This window comes from Falco cherrug, chromosome Z (genome assembly GCF_023634085.1).
Source record: "Falco cherrug isolate bFalChe1 chromosome Z, bFalChe1.pri, whole genome shotgun sequence".
NCBI lineage: Eukaryota > Metazoa > Chordata > Aves > Falconiformes > Falconidae > Falco > Falco cherrug.
In genome coordinates, this window is record NC_073720.1 from 76,926,439 (window position 1) to 76,946,400 (window position 19,962).

Consider the following 19,962-nt stretch of genomic DNA (forward strand, 5'->3'; position numbering starts at 1 on the left):
AACCTGGCTACAAAAATTCACGGAACCTGCTGTATTGAAAATTCAGTTTGCTAAGAATCAAAATGTTTCGTGGGAATGATCTCATAAACACCAGATGGTGTCAGCATATTGAGCCCATTTTGTATCACAACAAAGCATTTCATTCTGAATGCTGTGACAACAGTTCTGAAACAAGTGTTGCAAACAATGTTTTGGTAAGGCCATTTTGAGGTTCTTGACCCTTGAAATAATTCCATTTTAGAACTCCCACTGCACAACACATTTCAAGCTTGCTTGTGTTCCAAATACTGATGACAAAGGGCGCTTTCAGATTTCAGAAACCGCTGTGTGCTCTGAAGCCTGCCCGCTTTGCTCTCAAGAGGCTGGTTCACTAATGGAAGAGGGAGACAGCAGCCCATTAAATAAGATGCTTACGTGTGGCATTATTCCATTACACACATACTGTGTTGGTGTTTTAACGAAGGGGATTTTATTGTGCTAGCTCTACCCCTGACAGCAGAGGACGTCCATGAGGCAGCAAATAAATTATTAGGAACAGAAAGGGTTGCACGTTTACTCAAACATTGCATTAAGCAACCCTCAAAATCCATTTTGCATGAGGAACCTATGCTGGCAACATCAGGTCTCTTTCTGCTCCATAGAAGCTGTGACCTTTTGAGCTTACAGTTCTAGTTCATCTGCATCTAATGCATCACTTGAGTCACAAAATGTGTTCGCTTATACACAGAGTGTTTCATTTATACCTCAGTACTAAACAAACGGTGGCAACCAGTAAAGTAACAGTAATGTAGAAGTTCTCTGTGAAATGAACGAGTAAAACAAGACGTTTAGCTTGGCCACAGCCTCCTCTAAACCACTGCTGCCACAATAGATAGACAGCACATCTCTCCACCCACCACCCCTGCAGCTCCACATGAAATTCGATTAGCCTGCTCTCCTCATAAACACGGAGATGTCAACGCCCAGGCAGAGAGACTGATTTTGTCATGGGATCTGGAAACTGCCAGTGCTAAACAGTGATGTCTCTGTGCTCTGCAGATCACTACTGAGAGCCTGAGGCATTTCACCTGGCACGCCGTGGCCAAGTTTAGCCTGGCTCACAGCCAGCTTCATTAGAAAAGCAAAGGAGGTCATCAAGAAACTGTCCCACCGGTCTCCAGCTGCAGTGGTGAATGAACAGGGGTCAGAAAGGAAATCTCAAACCTTGCGATTTCACTGGTATCGGATCTTTCTAAGCACCCTCTTCACCTATCGCTTTCCCTACTCACCCCACGCGGCGGGGATCGCTCACTGCGAGATGGCTTAAGCCGCTGAATGCTACGGCTGAGACAGTGAAGCAGCACATGCTCAGCAACGGGAGCTCTGCCTTCGGGAGCTAGTAAAATGCCCACCCAGGAGTCTCTCTTCGGACGTCAGTGTCGTAACACCAAGTCTGAGAAGAAAACAATGCTATCAGGAAGTCAATACCTGCAGCTGCTCGAAGCTGGTGGTTTTGTACTTTGTACTGCCTTCCTGTGTTTTCCATTCCCTTTTCTTCCCTCTCTCCTCCTCCCTCCCTCCCTCCCTCCCTCCCTCCCTTCCTTCCTTCCTTCCTTCCTCCCTTCCTCCCTTCTTTCCTCCATCCGTCCTTTCCTTCCCTGGCTCATGAAATCTGAAAATTCAGAGAACTAAAGCTGAGAAACACAAATTACAAGGATATAATCATAATCATAATCATAATCATAATCATAATATAACAAGAATAATAAAATAATTTAAAAAAAAGCCCTAGTACATAACAAGCAATTGGAATTTCATACCTGTGTGACAGGTGGCTAAATCATTTAGTGTTTTCAGCTGTGACTCCTAAATTCAAACCCACCGTGCAGGAGGCCTTGGTGCTCTGATGCAAAGGATCAGAAAAGACCAGTGCCGTACTCCCTCTCAGAAATGCCCTGCGGGGAGCTCACTGTCTCTGCTACCTCTGTGTGGGATTCTAACTTCTTAATTTAGTCCTCCAGTTTTAAAGTCTAAAAGCCATTTGCTGCAAACACTTCCCTTCTTGTCCTTTCCTCCCCTTTTCACTCACCAGATTGAACTTGTTGTGACTGGTCACATCTCTAATCCCAAGGGCAGATTCTTGCAACACTCCACCTCACAAACTAGGATTTGTAATATCTCACGTTGCCATTTCTAAGATAAAGCTTCCCATTTCATGGATGATAACTATCCAGATTCAGGTAACGTTAAATTGGAAGCATTACTGGGTAGTTTATGGGGTGGGCTCTCCTTAATATCTCTACTGAAACCAGCACAACCGAACGGGTTCTCTTAAATGTGACAGAACATTTTTTACTGTAATTTTCTTTAGCTATAGAGAATCTCTCTACAGGGAGGCTAGAATCTTCTTGATCCTCTATAGATTTTTCTGACTTGGATGAATTGCAGTCTGCTTTTGACCCGCAAGGTTTTTTGATATTTTTTTGCATTTTCATTTGATTCTGTAAATGGAAATTATCCTCTACATTCCCAACGAGGAAAAAAAAAGTCATTTGTAGTATAAAAAGCTCCTCGGGGAAAACATGAGTAATTTATCATTTTACAAAACATGTAAGTATTTCCACAGGGTTAAAGGTTGCTGTTGAACTAACTATTTTAAAGCTGTACATCTATTTTCAAATACATCGTCTCCTGATGTTTAATGCACCTACCTCTTCCATGATAAAACACTGTCCTTCGATAACCCACTAAACAACAGAGCACATACAAATCTTGGTAGAAAAGCGAAGCTGGAAATACAGTGTTGAGTCACATGGGTTTAGTTTATTCAAAGCCAAAACACAGAACCATAGACTTATAGAATCACTTAGGCTGGAAAAGACCCTTAGGATCATCGAGTCCAACCACAAACCTGACACTGCCAAGTCCACCACTAAATCATGTGCCTAAGCACCATACCCACAATTGTTAGTGACCGCACATTTGGGATGCATTATTCAGATCAGTTGTAAAGATATTGAGACTCCACCTGTTGCAGAGTCTGTAAGGTGCGAAAAAAGCTGTTTAATACGGTGCTTTGGATACGAACTAGAATACACTATATGAGAAAAAGCATATAACCTGTATATGCAAGAACAAATACATTTTATTTTTTTTTTAATTAACTGTAAGTTATGTGAAGATAGGTGCTATGAATTTTGCCTAGCAGTTTGGCACACACCACAGACTAATGGAGTTTAGGACAACCAAAGTGTCTAATACGGAAAATCTAATGCTTCAAATCTCCAGTTCGCATATGAATGAATGCGGAAAGAAAGCACGGAAATACTTCAGCTAATGCTATGCTGTAATTGCCAGTGTAATAATACCATCTACAGGGTTTAAGCTTTTAAAAAGAATCTGAATCTCTTTACTAAATGTCCTAGTTTCACGTCAGAAATGCTTTTTCCAACCATTGAAGTAAAGTGATGATTAACATACAGTTTAAAATACAGAGCCCTGGCGTATTCCTTCATATCACAGTTTAGAGGATTAAAAAATGGTGAATAAACATCAAAAAGGGTATTGCCAGAACATTAAAAAATATTCTTAATCTGCAAGATTTAGCAGGAGATTGATATCCCCTTTTTGTGGTGTAAAATATAAATTAATAAACAACAAACCCTTCAATGATTGCGGTTGATCACTAATCTGAATGTTGTTCTCAACCAAAGGAGGAAAATTGTACAAAAGGTCATAATAATCTTCTTAGCTGCTCAGTGATTATTCAGAGGGGAAAAGACTATGTGCAACTACTCCAGATCTATAAAAAGACACTAGCTATAAGAGATATCTTCTATTTCAGTAATTTTGACAGCGATCAGTCCACCAAGACTTTTTTTTCATTACAGGTGTATCATTCTACTTAGATGCAACACTTTTCCTCATCCAAATAAATGCTGGATCAGACTTTTCTCTTTACTTCCCCCCCCCCCCCCCCCCCCCGCCCCTTAAATAGATACATTCTAAGTGCTCAGGGTTAATCCAAGAGTACAAAACTGGTTTCATTAGGATGAGACCTTCCAACCCACAGCATAAAATGTTTCATGTGTCAGAAAGTCGTTTGTTTCACATCTGAATGAAATCCAGAGTTTTAGATTATTATGAAAGCAAATTATTAGAAACAGGCAGGCAGTGCTGCAAGGTTTTGCATTCCTAATATAATCACAAGTTTAAATTTACATGTTGATATTTTCAGACTATGATTCAAGAAATAAATGAGCCAGCTTACACATCCCAACAGTTACAATGCGTTCTCAACAGCAGACACAGACTAGGTTCCCTGTCCTGTATACACTGCTAAGTTTAGATGAAGTGTTCATTATCAATATTACAATAACACCTTGCCATGCTTTCATGGTACCAGAAAATTGTTAGATGAAGCATGATCAATGTGCTACTGAGAATAAATTAATTGAGTGGGAAAGGCGGATCTATTTCACCAAGGTCTAGAGGTTTTATGACACAACATGCTACCCCTTCATTTATTCATTCTCCTGTAGCCCACATGGTTACCAAAACAAAGCTCTTAGAGTGTCATTAGTGCACAATGACTGTTCAAAATGGTTACTGCTTCTACTTTGACTTGGAGCATCAGTAAAGCAAAATCTAACACAGAAGGCAAGAGGAAAGGCTAGAAAGAAAAAAAAAACAGCATGCTGTGAGGAAGTGCTGTGAAATGATAAAATAATAGCTGTAGCTGAAAGTGTGTAGGACTGTGCAAGACAATATATCTGGCAAAAGAAGAAAATGATTCTCATTTATGAAGAAAACATCATCTGCATGAGTAAAAAAATTATAAGTAGGAGAAATCAGAGAGAATACTTTGGATTCAGAAACATAATTTATAAAAAATCTAGTTTATAAAAAGGGTGCGTATGTATAAGCCTTTTAAAGCATCACCACAAGAGGTCTAAAGAGAACTTCATCTATATCTACATACCAAAATGAATGAAAATTTTGTATTATTTATACTGAGTTTTCCTTCAAGGTTAATTTCTAAACAAATATAGAAAAGCTGGTGCTGCAAATTTAAGAAAACTCCCAATAAAATGAGAAAAACACACACACACTTTTTAAAAGCCTTGGTGCTGTCCATAATTAGCAAACATTTTAAGGGCAGATTCACGTTCCTATCAATTGTAGTAAAAAATCTCTATCCCTATTTCTCTTCCTTTCACAGTATCCAGAAAGTAAGATTTGTTCACCTCCCAGTGCTGGGTCAACAGCTATAGTGTTAGTGGACATGTGACGTAAAAAGACAGAAAAGCGTGTTTATGGCACTGGTCCTTGTGGCAGGGTGGGTGGCAGACTGCCCCTGCGGGAAGCATCGTTTCCACAGCAGCATACAGTCCCTTGCGTTACGGGCATGCCACAGCGCACCTAATTCTGTCCTTTTGTGGTATTCCTTCGTGTCCAGTTCAACTTGCATTTTATCTGATCTGCTTCTTCAATGACTCAGTGTTACTTTGGAGATTTTGTACTAGTTCATAAATAATTTCAATTCATGCTAGCTGTTTCACCATTTATCAGCAGTCCAGTTCCAAACCAGCTTCTCCTCACACCCTTTTTTTCCTTCAACTGACTGTTTTTTTCATAGAAGAGGTATGTTCTGATCATCCTTAATTCTTACTGCTTTATGCCGCTGTCCCTAAATAGCAGTCTCTCCAGGAGAGACACTCTGGGCCATAGCTTTTGCGGATATGAATCTCCACACTTCTATTGACTCAAGCGTAACCACTGAGATTTACATCTGCTCAAAGTGTGTGTATATGGATTTCAGTGCTCTTTAAATACCATCTTAAGGGCACAGATCTGTATCCATTTAAATCTGTGGTAACAGTTAATTGGTGAGGAATCAAGTTTTAAACAGATGTCTTCTTCATTAGAAGTAAAACAAGTTGTCTGAAATATCTATGTCCAATTCTCAGCTGAGCTGACTATTCATGCCATCAAGTGGCTTTTATGACACGAGGGAGAATTTTCACATAAAAAACACACGCTTTACACAGCACATTAGCCATATAATATCAAAGAAATGGCACACATTAATACGTCACGCTGATAACCCTTATTTTTTTGTTTGAAATAGATTTAAATACACAAAATGCATTACATATGACTGAGAAATTATTTTCTCTAACAGAGAGAAATTTTACCCCAAACATAATTAAATAAAAGTAATTCTTTTTAGGGTGTGTCTGCTTCTGGTGAACATCACAGATACTGGAATTGCAGTCAGCTCTCAGTCGTACCTGGTAGAAGCCAGAATTTTTTTGGCTTCAGACTGAGACACGGAAGAACCTGAATTCTTTGGATAGCAATGTCGATGTGTCAGTTTAAGCAAACGGTAGTTCAGCTGTCCAGTGTCTACAGCGCTGCCTGAGGAGCACAGAGGAGTGAAGAAGGAATATTAAACCAGGCTTGTCTGTAACTTGAGAGGTGCAAAATAAAATACTGAAACTAGCTTTCTTCTATGTCAAACCATCTCCTATCAGATTATATACTTAAAATCGCCACACAGATCTGGGGAACACAACGAGCCATCCAAGAAGACAAATCACCATATTGTCTAGCTAAATTTGAGAACTAGAGGTATAAACAGTAAAAGAAAAAGAAAAAGGTTGTTTAAATAATACCAGGAAGTAAGGAGGAGAAGGTTTTTTGCATGAGTAATGATAAAATAGTAAGATAGATGTACAGAGGTCACAGAAGATCAATGAAAATGAAAATGAAATTTCCATGGTGAGTCTTCTGCTCTAAGGTTGGTTTCACTGCAGTCTTACTTCAGTGCTGCCAGCACTGAAATTTAAAATGCTACAAATTGAATCTATTCAGTTTGCCTTTTCATTTTGAGCCTTTAGCTTAAGCTGCCTTTTAGGACCTCTTTCTCCTTGAAAATACTGAGGTTTCCAACGGCCTGTATGGCTGACCCAAAGCATGTAGAAGTAGGTAGTCTAGATTGTTATTCTTATATATAATTACCCGGTATGGAATGTTACATTTTAACTGACATAACTGTCCTGTGGGAATTTGTGTTAGCTCGGCCTGTTACTAGGACTGCCTTTCCTGCATGATTATATTAATTTCTACCAAAAAGCCTTTCTATGAATTCAGGCAGAAAGGAGAACTGCTGTTCAAGACAGCCTCATCACTTTAGAGCTGCTTGTCAAAGCGAAAGACAGAAATATAATCTGCCATTTCCTGTTTAGTGGCAAAGTTTGCCCAACAAGAACTGAAAAGTTTCAGAAAAACAAAGGAGAACAAACAACATACGCGTCGTCTGTCTTGGGAAAAAGCATTTTAAATGGGTACTGAAAAATCAGACTACGGTAATGTAAAACAAGTCCCTTCTTCAGATATTATCATCTGCTATAAAGACTTTCAATAGGTATGTAAACCACTTCTTTAAAATAAGCATGAATTTGAACATTCAAAAGATGGTTTTTCCCTAATTTTACGTTGAAATAAGGCCTTCCATAAAGCCATGTAAATTTCAATGGGCTCTTGTGGCAGTTTAGTAAAACCTGTGGATTAACCCACATAGCACCTAGGCCCTACACAGCGTCTCGCTCACTCCCTCTCAGCTGGATGAGGGAGGGGGTCGGAAGGGCAAAAGTGGGCAACCTCATGGATTGCAATAAAGACCTTTTTAATAGGTAAAGCAAAAGCTGTGAATTCCTTCACTAATTCCCATCAGCAGGCATTTCCAAGGAAAGCAGGGCTCCATCATGCTAACGGTTACTTGGGAGGACAAACACCGTAACTCTGAACATATCCCCTTCCTCCCTCTTCCCCAACTTCTATCGCTGAGCACAGTGTTGTATGATCTGGGTCAGCTGGGGTCAGCTGTCACAGCTGTGCCCCCTCCCAGCTCCTTGTGCACCCCCAGCCTACTTGCTGATGGGGTGAGGTGGGAAGCAGAGAAGGCCTTGACACTGTACAAGCACTGCTCAGCAACAGCTAAAACATTGGTGCGTTATCAACACTGTTTTGGTCACAAATCCAAAGCACAGCATCATATGAGCTACTACAAAGTAAGTTGACTCTATCCCAGCCAACACCATTAAACTGTGTAGACTGTCTATGAAGCATAAGCACATTTGTAAACCCAGTCTCCTCAATCCAAAAATGGACACTACAACCCTCAAAAGATTGAGGATTTGTTCCAGCATTGAACAAATTTCAAGTCCTCAGAAGGTTTTCATGAAAACAGAATCGCCACTTTTGAGCTAGCTGTGTTTCAAGCCCCACATGTTTGGATACTTTGCTTCACTTGCTAGTGAAATCACTATTTTTTAAAACAATCTTTTTTATTATGAAGGCTTCAGGGAAGATATAGGTACCCAAAGTCTGCGAAACAAAAGGGACAGGAATAGTCAGGAATGCATAGAAAATCAGGCCTGTCCTGCCATGAGGCAGAAATACCCCTAGAGTCATAAGACAAGAAAAAACAATGTTGAAAAGTACGAGAACCCAAGGTGAAATTAGCCTTAAAGGTAGGAGAGTGAGGTACGTAAAATAGGACTTGCAGAGCTTAAAAAGTCAAGAATCAGAAAAACTCTACAAAGCAAATAATCAGAACTGCCCAAAGGCATAGTAGAATTGGTATCATCTACCAGAAGAAATTCAGGCTATGTAAAGACTTGCAATCCTTCTGAGCTGTTAGAGAGAAAAGATGAGCTCGAAGGACTTACTGACGTGATGTCTTTTGAGCTTTGTATGTGCAGCTGGTGAGACCTCACTGGCTGTTCTCAGCCCGTTGTCCCCCTGTCAAGCACCTCATGTCAACAAGTGACCACCACACTGCTGTGAAATAGCTGTTAGAAATTTTTAAAGGTATCTTTCAATTGCTCACCAGCATGCTGTGTGAATGGACTGATGCTGCATGTGGAATTAAATTTTGAGACATTAGTTTTGGACGCCGAAATACCATGGCAGTTGCTAGTTTGAACGCCTCTTTTTGTCACAAAAAGAACCTCTCTTATTGACATCATGGACTTTCTGTAGGCCGTTAGTTCTTCAGTTCCTGATGAACATTTTTTCTCGCAGAGCCATCTGTCTTAATAGCCATAACTGACAGTCAAAAATCCACTCTACCATTGGTGTAAACGCAGTGCATTTTGTCAGTGCACAGCAAAGCTGATCAAAGCTATGGTTTGCTCGTCAGTTTATGTTTGTTCTTTTTGCTTTTATTTAACACCTCATATAATTACAATATACTCAACAACCATACAAACCCCAGATTTCCACCACAGATTCATTTAAATGTGTGCTAAGAGTTATGAAGCGTGGAAACAAACTCTGCAACTCACAAGGAGTTGTAAAGCAGGTAGGCTTATTATGGCACCGGGTGCAAGGGGGATCACCCCTCCTAACTTGCACACCTTCTCCGTTACAATTTCATACTTTATACATGATAATCACCATATGCATAAGATTTCCAAGAATAGGTGGGGATAGGATAATGAGTTCCAAGAAATCATTTGCGTGGTCTCCTCCTTGGGTCCCACCTCCTCGAGTCTGCGCACTTGTCTCTGGGAGTCACGCATGAGGGTCTTCATCATGAAGTAAGTCGTCTTCCTCCCAGTGTACTTTTCACCTTTCGTCACGTCAACCACATAGATCGGTGCTGGTCTTGCTTCTTAGTTTTCATACCCGGATGCACATCCAGGTGAAAGGTCTCTCAACCGTTCATATCATAATGGAAGTTACATAACCTCAAATCATGCCCCCCCCCCAACAAGAATGATTACTTCTTGAAGTTTAGTTAACTACCTTTGCTATGCTATTCCCTTTGAAGTTAACTAACTGCTTTCACTCTGCCATTTCAGTTACACAGTAATACTCACTACAGGCTTGAATCTCACACATGCTGTGCAAAACTTTCTCTCTCCTTCTTGTTTCCCCTCCTCTGTTTTGGGGTTTTCTTCATCTAAAGAAGCAGAACAATAACTAAGATTGCATTTGCTGCTTTAAAAGAATACTTGACCTTAGGAGCAAGCAAACATGAAACATCATGTATTAAACGTGTCAAACTGGAAGGCAAGAGACTCAGTGTTGCGGACTTCCATGGTTGGGACTTGTGGTACAGAGAAGTCTCCTTTCACACCTCTAGAGAGGCAGAGCTTCAAGAATGGATGACAGAGCATCAGAGTTTTATGTAAACATATTCAAGCAATTACCTTAAACTGCAGTTGGACTAGTTGAACTGGTATCACCTATCTCCTTTGAAAAAATGTTTTAAACAAACAGGACTGTCATTACAATGTAGTAATTGTATCTTAATATAACATGCACTGGACAAGAAAATTAATGTGGCAAAAGTCACTGTAACTCTGATGTTTTCCAACTTTTCATTGTTTGACTTAGTAGCAAAAGGGAGGTTTCTCAGCACAGACTATTGAATTTCCATTAATGACAGAGGGGTTGTGCATTCCAATTGAAAAACTACAAAATTTGGATAGTGACAAGTCCCAACACCTTTCACTTACTTGTGTTTAAAACTGATTACGCATCCAACACGTAAAATTCATCCGACAACGAAAGGATGCTGCTCGGTAACTGGGAGTCAGAGAATACTCTCCCACGTGAAGAAAAACAGCGTGTTGAGTTCATATCCCAGATCTGAAGAATCATACTCTGTACCTGAAAAGGAGTACATCCCCCATGTCACACACATTCCCACTGAACAGCCTCTGGAACTAACCAGTCAATGTATGTTACTATAATCACTACAATTTCTGCCGTCTAAATTGTCAGTCTTACCTAGGAAGCCGCTTAACAATTTCCCATCCCAGCTATACTCGGGTGGAGTGTCACTAAACAAAGAGAAGCCATCTATCTGGCCCAAAAGCCCTCCTCCTGTCCTAACAATGGAGGCAATTCTCAAAGTAAATCAATGCACAAGAAACTAATGCTCCACACAGTCACCAGCTGCCATTACAAACACATACACACTAAACAGATGCTGAGAGTCCCTGCTCATCCCAGTAATTTGACAGCCTAAAATTATCTTATTTTTCTGTGATCTGATTTTTTGCAGTGTGTAAATTATTCTTGTTTCTCCCATCCTGGTGTCCTCGTTTCAGCTGGGATAGAGTTAATTTTCTTCTCAGTACTAGCACAGTGCTGTATTTTGGCTACGATGTGAGAACAGCGCTGATAGGACACTGATGGTTTTAGTTGTTGCTGGGTGATGTCTATACTGAGTCTAGGACTTTTCGGTTTCTTGGGCCTTGACAGCCAGAATGCTGGAGGGGCACAAGACACTGCGAAGGGAGACAGCCAGGTCAGCTGACATGAACCAGCCAAAGAGGTATTCCATACCATAGATGTCATACTGAGTATATAAACCGGGGGAAGAAGAAGGAATGGGGGGACAGTTGGCATTTAGCTTGGAGAGCTGTAAGCTTGTACTCCTTGAGGGACCTGGGCTTTCCTTCCTCCCCTCCCTTCCCCAGGACAGCGGGAGACCGTGGCCTCTCTCCGTTTTGCAGCATGTGACGCCAGTGATGGGGAGCTGCTCCTCCTCCTCATCTCTCCCCAGCGACCCGCAGCCAGCAAATGTGGCCATGCAGACAGAGTGGAGCTGCCCCATCTGCCACAGTGCTCAAAGTGACATCGCTTATGTCATGTCCTGTCACCACCTGTAGTAGCATTGGGATGTGGCGATGCGGAAGATCACGTGTTGTGATGGAAACGTAGGAACTAAGTAGAAAACCGCCCATGAAAGGGCTGGCTCTGCTACTAGTATGTAAGTGCCTGTGTCTTTCAATAAACTGCCATTTTGCCTTCCTCTCCATGAGAGTCTGAGAGCTGGTGGTCCCCCAGGTGCTGCGCTGAGGTTTGGACACATCATAAGCTACAACAAGTGGTGACCCCAACGTGATCCTGGGAGGCAAGCGCGCTGGACGACGCTGGACCTCCGGAGGGGCGATGAAGCCAAAAAAAGATGTTGATGTTGATTCCGTGGTACAGGTATTGAAAAAATGGGTGACGGAGGTGGGGGAAAAATGCCCGTGGAAAGATGTAACGGAAATCATCCTGTGGATGAAGGGCAGAGGGTTGATTGTTAACCCGCAAGATTTTATGCATTGTGAACTGTGGGAAAAATTTGAACAAGAAATTTGGGAATCTGAGAAAACGGGCACGACGGCGTGGGGTTCAACCTGGGGTAAGATATGTCGTGCTATGAACAAAAAACGTGAAGAGGCTCAAATATGGGCCGCGGCGGGAGCATCTATGTTTGGTACGGAGCGTCCTTGGCTCCCAGGAATAAATCGGGAAACGCAGGTGGGCACTTCATTAGCAGGGGACTCTAAACCTCCTAGTCCTCCTCCTACTCCACCGGGTAATCTACTGGACAGCCCACCGTCAGAAAGAAAGGCGGAATGCTATCCGGTAGAAGATAAGAATGCAAAGCGGGAACAAAAGAACTTATACCCGACAGATGACCTGGCAAATTTACTGCGGAGATTAAAAGTTGGGGAACAAGAACCGCAGGAAAGGGACAAGGCAAAAGAAAGTGGTGTGCGGGAGGCTATTAGGCAAGGCAAAGACAGATTGCACAGAACAGACAAAGCAGGGGACAACACCCAAACATGGCGCCGGCGAGAAGAGCCGCCGAGTTATTCGGACGTGGCAACTGCCCCTTCATCTAGTTCAGATGAAGAGGAGGATTCAGAAAACTGTGATAACGCAGCCAGCAATGCACTGCCTGACGCAGGCTGGTTGCCTAAGGGGCGGAGCCGAGCAGGCGCCGGGGGCGGCCGCGGGGGGCACGGCGCGGCGGGGCGAGCCGAGCCCGGGAGGTTGCGGGGCTTTTCGCGGCCTGTTCTCGCAGCCCCGGGGCCGCCGTGCCCCGCTGTGCGGGCCCTCCCCGCCCGCCTCCCGTGGGCCCCCCCCCGCCGCGCTGTCCGTGCCCGTTGGGTAGGGGCGGCCTGCGGCCGGGCCGGCTCCCGGGCTGCTCCCCGGGCCTGCCGCCGCCGGTACCTGTGCGGCGGGGAGGCCGCGCCGCCCGTTCCCGGAACGTTTCCTGTGACTGCGTGGCGCCCGGGCGCTGCGGAAAGTGCCGGTCCCGAGCGATGAGCGAAGGGCAGCCCTCGGCAGGGCAGGTGCTGCTCCTGTGTGGTTTAAGACTTCCTTAAGCAGGAGAAAGGTATAAGGAAAGTCAAGGACAGTGTCTGTGGAAGGACAGGGAAGGGGACGTAGTGCCTGAGCTTGGAAAAGCACCCACTGAAGATAGTAGAGGTGTTACCAGCCTCAAAGACTTGGAAAGCAGATTTGGAAAGAGGATAAAAGATGAGCAGAATGAAAGACCCTGTGATCACCTTTGACTTAAAGGAGCTGAATCCACACGGACCTTTGCAGCAGCTATCTCCAGCTTCCCAAGACTCCCAGGACATCTGGCCAACTGATTGGTGAAATCCTGCTTTTGGAGCCTGGACATCTCCACTTTGCTTTGCTTAGTTGTGCTTGTATTGAATAAAATCTGTCTGTTAGAGGAAAAAAAAAAAGGAAAAAAAAACAACAAAAAAAAAACCCCAAAAAAGGGGAATTAAGGGAATGACCCCAGCGGCATGATTAAAGAAAGCATGCTATGTTATTATGTTTTGAACTTTCTGAAAATCTCTGCCAACCATGCGGTGCCTCCCATTGTATGACATTTTGTGTCAATTGGTGACAAGCAGCAAAAGCATGAAGGTGTCTTAGTACGCATGAAGACCCTCGTATTGGGCATTGGTTGGGACCGCGTGAATTGTTAACTTGGGGGAGAGGTTATGCTTGTGTTTCTACAGATGAAGGCCTGTGATGGATACCTGCTCGCTGTGTGCGGCCTGAGCTTAGCGTGCTGGATCGTGGGAGCGCTGCTGCCGCCAGTCAACCCAACAACTACTGTGTGGCCTCCTTACTGAACCAGTCCGTGTTTGGTGTGCCCTTCCTTGAAACTGACTTGCAGACATTGCTGCAAAAAAGTGAATGTATGTGGGGAATGAAGAATCTTACTGAAAGTCTTGGTACTTGGTATTTGGGATAATTGATTACCTCTGTATAATGTTAACCCAAAAGAAGTTGATATTGTTTGCACTTTGAATGTTGACAGTTGTCTTTACGTAGATGCTAATGTAGTGGAAAGCTATGATAGGACCATGACACCCACATAAGTCAACACATGAACATGCTGATAAGTATAATGCATTTAAATGCAATATAGCTTTGGATGAAGCATGTAATGATGTAGTTGATTTATGGAACTGATGGGAACGTATTGCAGCGGTTCTTCCCTTAGACGGAGTAACAGCAGGGAAAGCATTAAAGAGTTAAATCACCTTGTTTGTTAGGCAGTTAAAAGTGCGAGTCAAATTTGCCACCATTATATACAAAACAGAGCAACTATTGGTTTTTGTTGTTGGCTGAAGGACATGGCTGTGAGGATTTTGATGGTATGTGCTGCGTGGATTTCAGGTGCCCCATTGCAGCAACATGTTATCAAAATCTGAGAAAATGTCAGCCTTTTTGGCATCCATTCACTCAATTGGCAGTATTGTTTGTTTGCTATTACCTTGGTTGCTGTCATGTTTGCAAGGGCCCTGCAGAACATGACAAACCTGGTACTAGCTGTTCAAAAAACAAAAAGGGGGAATTGTTGGGGTCTGCAGCGGGTCTGCAGATAAGTTAGTTGACTTCAAAGACTTAGCCGTGTACCTTTAAGACAGCCACAAATTGTCAGGTATGTAAACAGGATGTGAAGAATCGGAACTTAGAACCGCAGCATACGGGCACCTACAGCAACAGCAAATAGCAAGCAAGAGGAAGGACACAAAAACCTATCAGGGTCTAACACCTGTGCTGTCTAAGATATATAAATAGTTTGTATCAACAATAAAGGCCATTTTGTCCAAAAGAAAAGAAAAAAAAATCACATCCACGCGGGACTTGTGTACGTTAACCTTCGCCCTGCGTTCAAGTTCTATATTGCTGGTGTTGCCTCCTGGCCATTTACGGCCTCCTTCAGGTTTTTCACTCCGTGCACACGTGCCCCCACCACCCCCCACGCGTTCATTTTCTGGCTGGTAGCTTCAGAATTTAAATTAATGACGTGCAATATCTTGTCCAATGACCGGTGGGCATGAATGCCAGCAGAAATGCCAGAGGAGCAATGTTTGACCAATTGATGGGCACAGGAGCCTTTGCAACACAGCAGGCACAAACACGCTTGCATGGCAGAATACTACGAGCAATGACACAGGCTGCAAAATCTGCATTTGTTGCGGTGAGTCAATATGAGCACGCAAAAGAACCATGGATGACCATTAAACAAAAGTTAAATGAACCATTTTTAGATTTTGCAGACAGGCTTCAGAGGGCGATAGCTAATTCTAACCTGCCACCAGCTACTCATGATGTGGTATTGACAGAGGCTTTGCGTAGTAATGCTAACCCGATTGCACAAAGTATTTTGCAGACTCTTGTCATCGTTGACACCGTTACCTCGTTTATTGCAAACAGTTGCACTTCAGGAGAAAGCAGGTCCATCAGGAACACCAACCCCGCTGGTGCAAGTCGTAACCGCACAGAGGTGTCATCACTGTGGACAACCTGGTCACATGAAACGGAAAAGGAGGGATCTGAAGTTTTTAGCACTGCTACTGGTTTTGGTGTCCTTGGTCAATGGTGATCGCCCATACAACTGGACACTGATACAGCTTCAAGAATCGCGAATACTACAATCTATAGTGACTCCGGGTGCTCCCTCCTTCAATGTCACAGTCTGTCAGCTGATGGGCCCAGATCTACTGGACGGTTGGTGAGCCCCAAATTGTGCTAGTAACAGTAGCAGATGGGACACTGGGGGTAGGTTTTTGTGTCCTTCCTCTTGCTTGCTATTTGCTGTTGCTGTAGGTGCCCGTATGCTGCGGTTCTAAGTTCCGATTCTTCACATCCTGTTTACATACCTGACAATTTGTGGCTGTCTTAAAGGTACACGGCTAAGTCTTTGAAGTCAACTAACTTATCTGCAGACCCGCTGCAGACCCCAACAATTCCCCCTTTTTGTTTTTTGAACAGCTAGTACCAGGTTTGTCATGTTCTGCAGGGCCCTTGCAAACATGACAGCAACCAAGGCAATAACAAACAAACATATTGGTGCCCAAGTTCAAATCCCGGTAGCAGTTATTATAATTCCCCTGGTTATTTTTATTGTGCCTACTGGGGCTGTGAAAGTATTGCCACAGCGTGGACCCCAAGTCAACCTGATAGATATGGTAACGTGGGGTCCCTTTGGCTGTAAGACCCCTTCTAAAACTGATAGTGGGACGGTATGGCACCGTGGGACTTGTAGGTACCTCTGGATAAATGTCACTAACCCGTCTGATCCAGCTTGGTTTATTGGCAAAACCTGGGGAGTAATGCTTTGGACATCAGGTACTGATAGGGGCACCCTTATTAAAATCATAAAAGAACCTCCACGGTACACCCCTCAACCTCAACCCCTAGGCCCCAACGTAGTAATCTCAGGGCTTCTACCCCCACAGACCCGTGCCCCTGACACAACTCCTGAAGCGACTAAAGGTACAATTCGTGTCCCTCAAAGGACTCATAGCGAACGCCTTGAACCTTATCCCCTTTGGTCCATGATGCACACGATATATTTGACCTTGAATGAATCTAATCCAAACCTCACTAACCCCTGTTGCCTCTGCTATGACATCAAACCCCCATTTTATGAAGGTATTGCTTGGAATGGCACCTATAATTTCTCTACAGCAGATAACCCCAGTTCATGTAAGTGGGAGAAGCCTAATATCGGCCTCACGATGTCTGCGATCAGGGGGGAGGGAACCTGTCTGGGCCGGGTGAAAAGGAGCTGGGTCTCATTGTGTGCTTATAACATCTCTCAACAGCCCTTCAGTGGAAACATCAAATGGGTTATTCCTGGAGAAGGAGGGTGGTGGATTTGTTCCAGGAAGGGCCTCGTACCATGTGTATCACTTGAACCTTTTAATAACATCACTGATTTTTGTATCCAAGTCTTAGTTATGCCAAGGATTCTGTATCATCCCTCGGAGGACACATATGCACACTGGGAAAAACAACCATCACCTGTCCAGGTCAAGAGGGAGCCAATAACAGCCATAATGGTCGCAACCCTCAGGGCACTTGGAATCACCAGAAAGGCGACTGGCGTCACCTCCCTAGTTCAACAACGGAACGGCTGGACCTCCTTGCATGCAGCAGTTGATGAGGATTTAGAAAGACTTGAAAAATCTATCTTGGCCCTAGAGAAATCCCTATCCTCGTTGTCGGAGGTGGTCCTACAGAATAGGTGGGGCCTAGGCCTTCTTTTCTTACAACAAGGAGGCCTCTGTGCAGCCCTGCAGGAAGAGTCCTGTTTCTATGTGGACCGCACGGGCATAGATAGAGATTCACTAGCGAAATTGCATGAGGGTTTGTTACAGCGTAAACAAGAACGTGAGACACAGCAAGCATGGTATGAATCCTGGTTTAACCAATCACCCTGGCTAACCACTTTATTATCTAGTCTTGCTGGTCCTCTTCTTATTCTGATGTTGCTTTTACCTTTTGGACCTTGCATTTTTAAGAGACTAGTAGCATTTATTAAGTCTCACTTAGACACAGTAGAGGCACAGTATGTCTTGTTGGCTCACATGACTGACCATCGTCACCAATGCACTTCATGTAGTATCTTTGTTAGCATGGAAGGGGGGAATTGTAGTAGCATAGGGATGTGGCGATGCGGAAGATCACGTGTTGTGACGGAAATGTAGGAACTAAGTAGAAAACCGCCCATGAAGGGGCTGGCTCTGCTACTAGTATGTAAGTGCCTGTGTCTTTCAATAAACTGCCATTTTGCCTTCCTCTCCATGAGAGTCTGAGAGCTGATGGTCCCTCAGGTGCTGCGCTGAGGTTTGGACACAACATAAGCTACAACAACCACCAGTTCTGCATGGGATGCATCCTACATTATATGAACAGTGAAATGTCGTGTCCCCTTTGCAGAAGACCCATGAGGGCAGTCAAGTTTTCTCTGTGGGCTGAAGACGACTATATCCAGTGTGTCCCCACAGGCTGCAACGATTTGCCAGATGCCAGCAGCCAGGCAGGTGGAGCTCCTGGGCACCTGGCCCAGAACAGCCCACATGTCCCCGAGGTGTCCCCTCTGTCCTCTCCACAGGGGATGCTGTCCCCAGCTGAGCAGGGAGCTGCGGGGACAGAGGCCGTGGGTGGCCTCCTGCCCAGCTGCTGGGCACTACTTTTCAAAGAGCAAGAGCATCTCCTTGATCCCATGCTGTCCTGGCTGCGCCAGGAGCTTGCAGCGATATATGGGGGCCAGTGGTGGCTGGCAAAGAGTGCAGAGGGCATCATCCTGCACTGCCTCTGCATCTGCGGTCCGGATCGGAAGCTCATGGTCCAGACACTGCAGGATTGCTTCCAGGAACATACAGCACCGCTGGTCCATGCCATCATCAATATCATTGCGCAGCAATGCAGTGAGGAGGCCCAAAGGCTGCTGCAGTCCCGTACTGTGGGGGATGAGGATGACGATCCTGTGGCCAGCTCAAGCTATTTGACATCCAGCTCCTCTACATCCAGCTCCAGCAGCTCCATCTCCTTCACAACCAGCTTCTCCACATCCAGATGCACCAGCTCCAACCCCACCAGCTGCAGGCACACCAGACGCCAAGCGGGGACTCCCAGCTCCACCAGCAGCCCTGCAGGCTCCCACAGGGAGGAGGAAGAGAACACGCTGGAGGCCGCCCTCCGCAAGGGTCCCTGCTGCCCCCAATCTGCGCCCGTCCCTGCAGAGCAGGAGCAGCCCCAGGAGGAGCCGAGGCAGGCGGCAGTGGCAGCAGGTCCCCCTGCCCAGGGCAGCCGCTGCAGACCCTCTGCTCCCAGCCAGGGTAGGAACCGCTTGCCCAGGGGACACCGGCACCCCGCAAAGAGGAGGACCACCAGCCCCCGGGACCCTCCCCAGCCCTGCAAGAGGCGGCCCCACCAGCAGCGCTAGCCTGGCTCCAGCACCTCCTGACTCAAGGGAAAGGAAAGAAATTCCTCTTGCTGTGACACAGGCTCTGGGCGCTGCTTTCTCCCTCTTCTCCTGGTGCCAGGTCCTGCCCTCTGTGCCCCACTGAGAGAGGGCACGGACAAGGATCCCCAGAGCCCCAGGGCCATGTGGGCACCATCTCCTCCCACAGGCAATCCTGCTGCAACTACAGCGCAGCAGATGCTGAGGGCAGAGCGGGCGGGAGGCAAGCTGGTTTCATCACACATCCGATGCCCTCAGCCTGCATCCAGCCTCTCCCTCTGCCCAGCTACCGACACTTCTGCTCTGCAGTTTGTCCAACTGCCTGACCCCTTCAGGCCTGACCAAATGTTAAGGCATTTTATTCAGGGCACTGTCCAAATGCCTCTTGGACGCTGACAGGCTTGGGGCATCGACCACCCCTCTGGGAAGCCTGTTGTGGAGTTTGACCACCCTCTCGGCGGAGAAATGCCTCCTAAGGTCAAGTGTGAACCTCTGCTGGCACAGCTCTGAGCCATTCCCCCCAAGGACAAGGGGCAACGGGCACAAACTGAAACCCAGGGAGTTTCATCTGAATGTGAGGGGAAAACCTCTACACCTTGGAGAACCACAGGCCGCCGGTTGCAGGGGACCAAACTATAGCAACACAGGAACATAAAAGATGAAAACACAGGAAACAGTATTTTTCCTCTTGATGCCATGGGCCTGTGGGGGCAGAAGGCTCACTGTGACATCACCGTGTTCTGGAGGCTGATGCTACCGAGCAGTGCATTGTGATATCAGCCAGCCATGGTCTGTGACCTCACATCCCTCACCGCTTATCTTCGGGCACCGGCAGAGCCTGGGCCAGTCTGGCTCGTGCCTGGCCTCCTGCCCAGCGTGCCTGCGAGGTCTGAAGG